The sequence below is a fragment of the Canis lupus genome, chromosome 10 (genome assembly GCF_003254725.2).
Source record: "Canis lupus dingo isolate Sandy chromosome 10, ASM325472v2, whole genome shotgun sequence".
Taxonomy (NCBI): Eukaryota; Metazoa; Chordata; class Mammalia; order Carnivora; family Canidae; genus Canis; species Canis lupus.
In genome coordinates, this window is record NC_064252.1 from 67,011,280 (window position 1) to 67,023,206 (window position 11,927).

The 11,927-nt window shown below is 45.8% G+C and overlaps 1 long non-coding RNA gene across 1 annotated transcript; it reads left to right on the top strand.

Annotated features, from left to right (window-relative positions):
* Positions 1-807: 807 nt before the first annotated feature.
* LOC112673833 (uncharacterized) lies at positions 808-11,487 on the top strand. Its single transcript, XR_003145072.3, has 2 exons — positions 808-1,049; positions 8,515-11,487. It is a non-coding gene; the product is annotated as an uncharacterized LOC112673833 (long non-coding RNA).
* The last annotated feature ends 440 nt before the right edge of the window (positions 11,488-11,927 follow it).

Here is an 11,927-nt window from a genome sequence, read left to right on the forward strand (position 1 = left end):
ACGTATTTTGTATTGGATATTTGGCAGTAGACAGAATGGTGAACAACATTAAGAAACAGGTGTCTTTTCTTGTATCGATGCTTCCTACCCCAGTATTCCTACTGGATGTAAGAAGGATTTTGAGTCTGTATTTATACCAGGAATTCCCATTTTCCTGTTTCTTTTATGCCTACATTATACCTTCTCTCATCTATTGTGAAACTCCGTTTTCTAGTGAATTCAGGGGCCGACAGGGACCTCTCAACAGGTTTTCAAAGGGAGATACCAGGGAAAATTTTGAGAGGTATTCTAATCAAAACTCTCTCTTTGCCTCAGAAAAGAATGGAAGGCGTGAAAGGCAGGAGAGCTTTCCCAGAGCAAAAACGAGTTGTACGCAGGCCAGTAAGTAATAGTAATATTACAATTTTAAGATGTTCAAGACGTTTTGATCTCTCTGATGGCTGATATAAGAAAGACACTGCTATCATCCCACTTGTGATACGTGAAAAATTGAGGAATAGACAACGTCTGACCTGGGTCTCTTCTTCCCCTCCTTCTTCCATCAAAATGAACTCTTAGGAAAGAATTTGCTGGAATTTTACTTCTCCAAGGATTGTCTGCATTTTAAGCTGTAAAGTGAAATGGGATGTATGTTCACTGGGAAAATTGTCAGGGGCGTAAACAGAGCTGTGGCAGAGACGGGAGCCACATGGTAGAGTTAGAGATGGTAAACACCACCGGTCAGTCATTGTGGAAGCCAGGTCCGGGGGAGGGAGCTGGGGAAGCACTGAGAAGGGGGGGGGTGCGAGAGGAGTGTGACAAGCCCACGACAAGCTGGGTGGAAGGAGGGGCCCGAGGAACAGCAGGAGAACCAGGAGACTGAGGCCTTCAGGAAGTCAGAGGAGGAGAGAATTTTGGAATTTTGGAAAGGAAATCTGAGGCTCCAGAGAGAAAGAAGGCAGCTGAGGCGAGGAGGCTGGAGGGTTCCGTGGACGTGGCTAAGCCAAGGCTCTTAGCAGGGATCCGGGCTCTTGCCCCGTCAGGAGAGGGGGAGCGGGGTGATAGATACGGTAAGAAACGCCACCTCGGGGACTTTGACGGGTTGTCGCTGTGGGGGGAGACCCGCAGGGGAAGGTTCACCCTGGGCAGAGAGGGCCGGGGCTGCCGCTGGGCCTGGGGGCCTGCCGGGTGGAGGAGGCACAGGGAGGCAGCCCTGTGGTCCTTGAAGCGGGTGGGGAGGAGGAGGCCACACAGGGGTGAGGTGGGGTAGGGCCAGAGGGTGAGGTCCACCCCTGGGGGCCTCACTGTGCTTCAGCAACACGTAGGACACGCACCTGGGGTTGGGGGGTGTGGTAGGGACTCTAGGGAGAGTCCTGCACAGCCCCGGCCTGCTCTTGGGCCAGGCAGGGGGGAAACGGAGTCCAGGCAGCTCCCTGAACCAGCTCGGCCCTCGCACACCTTTGCACCTTCCTGGCCAGTGTTGTGATCCGGTGACCGAGGGCGGGGAGATGGGAGACGCCGGGAGCTGTGACCGGGTCGGAGCGGAGCGGCTCTGGACAGGGCAGCTGGCCTGGCCTTCGGGGAGTGCGGTGTGAGGCAAGACCCGGGGGGTGACCTCGCTAAGATCTGGGACATCCAGCTCAATTCTGATGTCTCTCTCTCTTATTTTTTAATTAATTAATTTTTTTTTATTGGAGTTCAATTTGCCAACATATAGCATAACACCCAGTGCTCATCCCAAGTGCCCCCCTCGGTGCCTGTCACCCAGTCACCCCCACCTCCCGCCCACCTCCCTTTCCACCACACCTTGTTCGTTTCCCAGAGTTAGGGGTCACTCATGTCCTGTCTCCCTGTCTGATATTTCCCACTCATTTTCTCTCCTTTCCCCTTTATTCCCTTTCACTATTATCTATATTCCCCAAATGAATGAGACCATATAATGTTTGTCCTTCTCCGATTGACTTACTTCACTCAGCATAATACCCTCCAGTTCCCTCCACGTCGAAGCGAATGGTGGGTATTTGTCGTTTCTAATGGCTGAGGAATATTCCAGTGTATACACAGACCACAGCTTCTTTATCCATCATCTGTCGATGGACACCGAGGCTCCCTCCACAGTTTGGCTATTGTGGACATTGCTGCTGTAAACATCGGGGTGCAGGTGTCCCGGCATTTCACTGCACCTGTATCTTCGGGGTAAATCCCCAGCAGTGCGATTGCTGGGTCGTAGGGCAGGTCTATGTTTAACTCTTGGAGGAACCTCCACTGATGCCTCTTTGCAGGTTCGTATCTGTGAGAAAGCTATTTGCAACCTGGTGAGGGTCCTGTGGTTCGAGTGTACTGCTTTTTCTTTGAGAGAAATCTGTTTTATGTTTGGGGGGATTTGTCATCTGTTCCGTTGGAGAGTGTCTCATAAAAGACACTTGGGTTTTTTGTTTTGTTTTGCCCTGCTTTTTTGCGGGGGGCGGTAGCTGTTGTCAGTAGAACTGGAGGAGGGGTTTTCATCTGCATGGATTAGGTTGATGTACCAATCCCTTTCTTCTCCAGGGTTTTTAAGGAATCTTCCATGATTGGCTGAGCATGAGGAATCTCCCTGTGACAGCTCTATAAAGAAAGAAAGACAATAAAGACAATCTAACAGGCAGTCAGTCGATGACGATTTTGGTCTGGAATAAATTTAGCGCATCTCATAAAGTTTTTATAGATGCTACCTTTCAGATGCTTAGAATATTATTATCCAGCCCAACATTTCTCTGTTCCTGTTTTTCTTATCCTAGCCTGGAAAAAAAAAAAAAAAAAAAAAAAAAAAAAAAAACCAGCCCCACACTTCTAGGATGTTCTTCTGTGTCTATTTTAAGCTCTTAGCAGAGTCGTTTAAATGACTGATTTTTCTTTTTCCGCTGCATGGTGTTCTTTTCCTATGGGATTTAATTAGAGACTTCCACAAAAATCTGACAATTAGTGGGTTTTGCCATGGAATTCGTGATTTGTATCTTTACGGGGCTTCAACGCATAAGCCTCAACAGGTCCCTCCTAAGCATAAGGTTTTGGGGTTTTGGGGCCAACATGGAGGAAAAATGAAATTCAGATAAAGGGAAAATATCCGATCGTTCCCAACTGGTAGAACAGAACGTGACTGAACCCAGCCGGTAGCCACTGAAATCAAGCCACTTAAAAATACACCTTACAGGTAAAAACAAAACAAAATAAAACAAAAAATTAGCTAGGAGTTACATTATTAAGAATTATAGATATTCTTTCATGGTTTCTTTGCAGACATTGCAGCTCTTTTTTTTCTCGGTCATCAATAAAATGGATTCTCTCTCTCTCTCCTTCCTTCCCTCCTTCCCTGTTCTGTGTTTTGGGAAGGAGTGAGTGTGTGACCAACAGGAAGCAAAGGGTGTGAGGCAGCTGCAAATGAAATATGTATGTGCCAGGTAAAAATATATCCATGTCTTTCCACATGGATGGTGCTTGATGAGCCTGGCTTAATGGCACCTGGGTCTGAGGAGTTGTGCAACTCTACAGCATATTTTATTATTTAATGGGAAAGAAAGTGTATCATTACAGTGAGACCCACAGCGTCCCAATCCCGTCGATACCCCCTTCGTGAAAAAAATAGTTTTCTTCATTTTTTGGAAAAAAATGGGGGGGGAGGAGGAAGGGGTCAAAAGTATTCAAATCAAGGGAGGATTATCTCCCATAAACCTCCTCTTTCCTAAATCTTCACGAGTTAAATGCTCTCATTTCTGCTAGTGAAGTTTCCCTTTTGCAGCAAGGAAGGAGCAGTGAAAAGATAATATGTTTTGACTTTTTTTTCCCCTTTCAGAGAGAAAAGCCCAGTGGGCTCCTGCAATCCCAGCGGGACTGGGAGGGTAGACAGGGAGTTGAGGACAGCAAGGTTAGCAGAGAGGTGGCAGGTGGCATCCCAGAGGCTAGGGCCCCCAGGTCCCCTGGGCAGCCACACAGGGCCCAGGTCCCAGAGATGAATCCCAGGGGCTCGTGGTGCTCCCCAGCCTGCAGAATGGCGGGAGATACCAGATGGAGCCTCCAGAGTCGACACTTCAGCTTGGGAGCAGAGACCGGGAACAGAAGGCAGGACAAGTCCTGCACCAGGAGGAGTCAGACACTGTAGGCTTTCCCAACAGCAACGCCATTTGCTCCCGGGGTGACCTTGGGCGCGCGGAGCCACTTCGTCCGGGTTCTTCTGTAAAGCACAGGCGATGACATGTGCCCGGCCTACCTCATGCATGCGGTGCATGTCAGAACGTAGACCAGGGCTTCTTCGGCCTGACTTCAAAGGACTCTGTGAAGAGAGCAAGCTTCCCCCGAGTGCCTTCTCGGTGCCTGGCCCTGTGCTGGCTCCCAGGCACGGACCCCGGCCCCAGCTCTCAGCAGGCCCGGACCTACATCAAGCAGGAAGGAGCAGCCGTGGTGTCGGGTCCTGGTCAGCAGCCTCAGATGGTGGCTCAAGAGAGCAGCCCCCAAACTCCCCGGGGGACACGGACTGTGGGAGCAGTTGTGATGAACAACAAAGAGCCACCACATTTCATGGTTTCGGGAACACATGTTCCCCCCACATTTTAACGTATTTAAACCGAGGAGGCCACTTTCAGGAGTGGTTGGCCAAGCAGGAACAGCCGCTCCTTTTCGTTGGTGGCACGCAAAACGATGCTGCATCTTATCATCTCCAAAGGCTTATATCCCATGAAATGCCAGAAAAGAAGAAAAAGACCCTATCCCTGATATCCAACGCCGCAGTCCTAAAGTTGAGAAGAACTTTAAGTGAGGGAGTCTCTCCTCATCAAAGCAAATCAACCAATCGGTGAAACAGTTTTACAAAATGGGAAAGGGGAGAAAACTGACACAAGAGATTTATTGAGACATGAAGGGAAACCACTGGGCTTGCAGAGCCTTCAGCTTCTACCCTGAACATCACCTTGAACTCGAGGAGGTCAGTTTGCAGCCCTCATTGTGCTGCTTCCAGGTTTTTGACTGGCATGCTCTACTTGCTTCTTTACCCCACACACTGTATTTGAAAAGTCCTACACTGAAAAAAATAAAAAATAAAAAATAAATAAATAAAAAAACGAAAACAAAACAAAAAAAAAAGAAAAAAAAAAAAAGAAATGTCCTACACTGTCCTTTGGGAGCCAAAAAGAAGGCTGAGGTAGACGGCGGAGGGCAGTGAGAGAAGAAGGTTGTTCAAGCTTTGGGGCCCCAATCCTCTTCTTGTGTTTCTTCTTCTTCCCTGTGCCTTGTCCTTTTTGGCCTTGGTCATCAACCAACCTGCCTTCCATCCCGACCTCCTCCTTCTTCTGTTTGTTCCAATGAGCGCATCAGCTCTCTCGGCTTCGTCACCTCCTTAGCCTCACTACCTCTGCCTCGCCTCTGTCACAGTATAAGTCACTTCTCTTGTCTCCTGGTGGTGAAGAGGCAGGTGAGCACTGGGTTCAAATGTGGCCTTTGCCAGTTTAACCTCTCCAACTATCATCTCCCCAGCTGTCAAATGGGATAATAATAATAATAATAATAATAATAATACTCATGTCATACAGCTGCTGTGTTGTTTAAAAGAGTTAGGTGAGTTTTATGTGCTTGGTATAGTGACTGGTCAGCACATAGAAGTTATTTTCTGGTGTCTTCTCACCAGTAGTAGTATGAGTCATCTTGATGGTGTGGCCATGTTAGTCATGTTTGGGGACAGAGAGGTCCTTGTAACACGATTAGCTGGTTAGGACATTTCTACGGCCTTTTAACACCTGGCAACCCTTCTCATTGGCTGGCTAAAGATTTAAGTCCCAAGGCCCGGAGGCACCCATTGTATGTAAAGAATTAATTTATTTACTCTGCATCTAGAACAGTACTAGCAACGTACCTTTCCTGAGGAGAACTGAGAAAAAGGTCATTCGAATCATTTTCAATGGGGCTCAATTCTCTGGAGAGAATCCAGTTGGGGAAAGCTGGTAAAGGATAGATATACCCTTACTTCACAACGTTGAGTTTGTATTCGAAGGCCATTGATTTAGAAGAATGAGTGTGACTCGAAGGGGATGAAGCTAACAGATAAATCCCTAGTACAGCACGCTCGTAAGGCACAACGAAGGCTGCCTCCAAGAGGAAAGTTTCTGTTTAAAGTTATCCTCTGTAGACCTGATTCTGAAACCTATTTCCCAACTAATAATTTTCAGTTTTACATTATTGAGCCTGAACGCTGACCATAGACTTTTCTTGCAGGTGGTGCTAAATAGGAATGTTGATGCATGTATTTTGAAAGCCAGTGGGGAATGCAGTCCAGAAGGTTAGCTGATCTCACTTTCACTGCACAATTCTTATTAAAAGTTGAAAATATGCTTTTGGTTGACACTCAAAAGAAGACAAAGAAAGGGTAGATGTCTGGAATGATGGTACCACGTCAAGTCTTCCCTTCCATTTGCCTCTTCTTGACCAGCAAAGTACCAGTTGGAGACATGGGAAAACTCTCCAAATTTCTTTGAATTGTGAAGGCACAGAACCCCAAGTACCTCGATAGTGATGGTTGTTCTGAACTGGGCGGGTGCATTTGGCTCAGAATCGCCATTTAGCTTTGTTGAACTTAAAACCACCTGTGATTTCACCAGCAAAATGGGTTTATTCGGGAATGGCAGAAAGTTGCAGGCTGACTTTCAGGCTCCTTGCAGCCAAACCCTAGGCAAACTCTGAAAACAAAAGAGAGAAATGCTTATTTTTTATAGAGAAAAGGGCGGAGTTGGGAGGGGCTATTATAAACCAAAAGGTCATCGGAGTTCACTGGGCTTTTCATTGGCTGACTTACGGCCATCTCTCATTGGCTGGACTGTTGCCAGGCCAGGAGAAAGCCTTCTTCCCTTCTTCTAGGATTAGTAAAACAGCTTTTTCTGGTTGGGAATGAAAGGTATGTCAAGTACTAGGGCACCAGAGATCCACCTTCTGGCCTCCCAACTCCATTTCTTTTTTGTTTGTTTGTAAGATTTATTTATTCATGAGAGACACACAGAGAGAGGCAGAGACACAGGCAGAGGGAGAGGCAGGCTCACCCTGATGTGGGACTCGATCCCAGGACCCCGGGGTCACGACCTGAGCCAAAGGCAGACACTCAACCCCTGAGCCACCCAGGCATCCCTCCCAACAACATTTTAAATGAGGTTTCCTTTATCACTATCACAGATTGGAAGGAGAGAAGGTGGTGGGGACACTGTGTCACAACATCCAGATCTGTGGAGTCGATAGGAACAGAGTGATGAAGGCAGAAGGAAAGGTACACGGATCAGTTTTCCCCAAAACAAATCGTGTGGCTCCAGAGAAGGAGCACTGTCTGGAATCCTGAAGGGGCTATGTGGCCATAACACGAGTGTGTTAGGAGCTGAGTGGGAAAAATTAGAGACGGAGACAAAGCAGGAGAGACTCCTGCCTCTGGGAAACAGACAAAAGGTTGCAAAAGAGGAGGAGGGTTGGGGATGGGGTGACTGAGTGATGGGCACTGAGGAGAGCACTTGATGGGATGACCACTGGATGTTAAGCTATGTGTTGGCAAATTGAATTTAAATGAAAAAAAAATGTAAAAAGGAAAAGTAATCAAATCCACATTGGCAAAGCAAAAAAAAAGGTGTTGTCTTTTTGGAAGTGGTGGGACACCAGTGGTTTTTCAGTCTTCTTGAAATGTTCTCTGACTATATTCTCATGAATGCATTTTGATTCAGGGCAAGGATAAAAAGAGTGACTGTGAGCAGGATCTGTTACCAGAAAAGCAGCACTATCATGTTCTCAGTAAGCCCCACACTCTGAACACATACCCCAGCTCATTCCATCGCAAGGTAGACGAACTCAACATCATGGTGGCTCCAGGGTAGGGAAGCCTTAATTACAGCCAGAAATTGGCACCGGCATTCCACCTTCTGCCACCTTGCATTTAGTCTTTTTCAGTGGTATTAATATTTAAGCTATTTTGCTAAATGAAAATTATTTTTGTGAAAAGGTTAAGCTGTGTGTACACTCGCATTAAAGGGATATTTTGCTTTTCCTGTGGAGATTTATCTTAACTTTAAAGATTAAACATGAAATAAGCCATGGAAAGAAAAAAGAAAGAGAAAAAAAACAGAATGGCAGATCAGAAGAATTCTACTTTCAACATCTCTTTCTAATGAGCCTACAATTAGATGAGGATCGTCAACATGGTGTTTGCCAAAGCCTAGACAACTTTTTTTTTTTTTTTCTAGTTTTGGTGGAGAAGGGATGTTAAGGGAAGAGAAAGTTAGGAAGGAAATTCTGTGCTGGGAAATCTACCTATTTCTGTTTATGAACAAACTATAGAAAATTGATTGTCCTCTGAACACCCAGGTGAGCTCATCTGTGGAAATTCCCCGGCTGTGGTCTCTGTATGCTCTAAATAGCTCAGCTCACTGAAACAGAGCTGATGAGGTGATTTTTTTTTTTTTGAATTCCCAGTAAATTTGTAATACAGGCTACCAAAAAAAAAAAAAAAGCATTTTCTAACTCTTTTCAATTGTTTATCACTAGGTAGCGTCCACCCAACTGCTTCCCCACCTGCCCCCTTCCTCGTCTACACAGCAGCAAGGAAACAGGCTGGGAAACATCTTACACTGAATAACACACCTACATTATGGAGTATTCTGTGATCCATTAGCTTAAAAACAGCTCTTTCAAGGCATCCTAAAATGGGAAACCCGGTTCTTAGCATAAATGAAGTTGTACCTGTGTCACCTAAGGAGAGAGTCAAGGAAGGAGGGGGAGCATGCCATCACAGGAAGCAAAACCTCAGGGAAAAGGCGTTCTGATGACGACTTCATCAAAACCAGGAGCATGGAGCTCTCTGCTTCCCCGTTACTGTCCCTTGACCTGCCATATTGTGATGAGATCTTCTCTTCAACCCGTTCGGAGTCTCTAATCAAAGGACTTGGTCCGATGAGTGATTAGGACCAAGATGACCCCGGTAGTGATCTCCTCTCCCTGTGTGCGTTAGCCCTGGGTAGGCCACAGTGTATACCGTTAGCCTCATGCTCAGGGTGTGACTAGAAATTCAGCCCCACGGGGAACCCTGAACATTGCGCTGGTAGCATTTTTGGGGGTTGCTAATGAGAACCATAAAATAACACCAAAGAAAGATCTGAACGGACGTGCCAGATGATTGCGTTTGCGCACTCTGAACATAAGATTTATGAATCGAGTTTGGGGTTGCCTTAGTATCTAGCCTCTCATGAAATGTGGCCACAGCTACTATTTAAACGAAACAGAAGATAAAAGTGGTTTCCAGAGTGTGATGAAATGATTGTGTTATTGAAATGACAGTGTAGATGTGGCAACTGCCTCAGAGACGGCCCTGCTTGCGAGACGCCACCCGCACTTCTGAAACACAGGCCCAACCAACACCCCTTTCCTCTGATGGCGTGTGCGTCTGTAAGATATGTGCATGCACATGTTTTGCTGTTTGACAAGCTCTTCCATGAATGTCAACCTTGGTATGTCTCTACCCAGGGCATTTCTCTGTGGCTGCTTTGACACGAATTTTTAATTATCGTTGGTTGAACACATGAGCTCTCCTGTTCAAATACCACTGCATGCTTGACAAGACTTGGAACCTTCTAGAAAAGGGTCCCTGGCTCAGTGGCTCTGATTGTGGACGAGGTAATTTGCTTGAGTAGAGTATTCACCTGAGGCAAGAGGAAGAAAGTGGACCGTTGCCAACTCCGGAAGGGTCTGGCAAAGAGGCCATTCTCGTAGACCCTTGACCAGGACTCCTTCAAGTGAAATGAATTTATCCAATCACCTCGGCCACAACAGAATGATAGGCTTTTGGAAACTAAACCATTCCTGAGGCAGTGTTGTCACTGTGGATAAGCAAATGGATAATATCTGAACCATAGGCAGTCCCTGCAGCGATGCAAATCGAAACGTAAATGCATTTTGAAACAAACAAAGCCATGGGTTTTGAAAACTCAACATGGTGATAAAAATGTCCAGCAAATCTGCCATTCGTGGGTGACATCTGGGGGAGAATTCTTCAGGGCTTGAGTTTACTCATCGAGAAGAGAACCACGGAAAATCGTCAACATAACCCTAATCGTGGGGGATATTCATTCCCTTCAGGTTGCTTTCTCCATTGGCTCCATTGCTAAAATGCACCACTCGGCCTCTGGAGTATTTACACTTTCTTTTCTGTAATTATAAATGCAGTGGCAGCTGAAGCATAATACCTGGGATGTAAAAGGGATCCAGAAAGAAATTGAAAAAAAAAAAAAAACAACCCACGACAGAGATGAAAAATACCATGTTGGAGCTCGCAACCCCTGGCTCAGTGAGGGCTTTCAGGTCATTCATCTTGCCTTTGATTTGTCTGCTTTTTCACTTCAAATAGGTTTACAGGTTTTTAGCTGAAACCAATTAAAGAGAGCCAATTGGCAGGGTTAGCACTTGTGGTGTTTATGGTGCGCATTGTATTGATTTATGCTGCTCAGCAGCTACAGTGAAAAGCAAACTATATGAAGAGGAAAGGAAAGCCCATACTGGGCGGGGGGGGGGGGCATCACAGTGCACAGGATTAATGCGAGGACAGTAATGAGCGGCGCCGTAAGGAAACTGCTGACTGTGCAAGTCAGGCAATAAGGGGATTTTTTTTTTTTTTTTTTAAGAAAGACATCATGGCAACAGTTTAGTTATGAGTGATTACGCAAGATGCTTTGCATCATCAACAAAGCAGTGCTCTTTCACTTGAAGTAGCAGAAAAGGATGCAGGGAAAGGCATTTGCCGGCTCTGTGGGAGCATCTTGAGGTTTACCATGCAGGACGGGGACCTAATTGGGCTGCTCCGAGGGAATGAGTTCCAGGAGGATGTTGCATGGGAGTTATTGAGTAGTGGGACAAAGAGAACCGTGGGGACAGTCGGTTGGGCGCTTGAGCCTGGCAGGGTCCAAAGAGCGAGTGGGGCATTTCGGCGAATGGGAAGGCCTGGGGAAGAAACGTGATGCAGGTGGAGGAGAATGTTGAACGGTTGCCCAGGTCTCCTCCTGCCTTCAGCTGTGCAGGGCTTACAACGCTCAGGGCGATGCTCTTGGTCTCAAGGAGGTAGAGGGCTCACACGCTGCATCACTCAAAGCATGTCCATTGGCAGGGAGTCTGAGAGTGGGCGACGTACTGGCACCTGTGAGCCTAAGACCGAGTGACTCTACCTTGGAGTGGGAGTGCGGAGAACTGGACAGCTTTGTCTGCAGCCTTCTGTGGCGTAGGCTTCTCAAATTCAGGAAAGGTAACTGAAAACTTGACAAGTCTTACACATTCTTGGAGACAAAGGGCTTTGATTATTGAAGATGGAAAAATGTTAAACCAAGTAAATGATCAGTTTGGTTTGGAAAATAGCTCAGGCTGGATCATCATGTAAGACTTTGCTGATTTAGTGTTAAACCTCATAAAGACAGGTGAGTCAGGCATAGCCTTGAATATTTGTAATGATAATAATAATAATTATTATGCTGCTAATATTCTTGCCTTGTCTTTGTTTAATGACTTATCCTTTTTTTTTTTTTAAGTATGATAACATGCATTGACTCTTTGATTATCAAAACAGTCCTGTGAGTTTGTAAGCTTAGGCATCATTATCCCTATTTGAAAGATGAAGAAATAGCCTCGGGGAGATTAAGTGGTTTATTGTGGCAACTGATAAGAGGAAGGAGAAAGGAACTAACAATTATTGAAGACTTATGACTCACCAGATCCTCAACTGAATATGAATTGAATATATATATTTATATATATTTGAAAAACTATATATCAATATCCCTTTTTTACAAAAAAGGAAACTGAACTCAAACAAGTGGATTAAATTGTCCATGGGTTAATGTCAAGCAAGAGGGAACATGAGGTTTTGAAAAAAGTTTTCTCTCTCTTTCTTTCTCTTATTGAATCATGATGGTAATTTA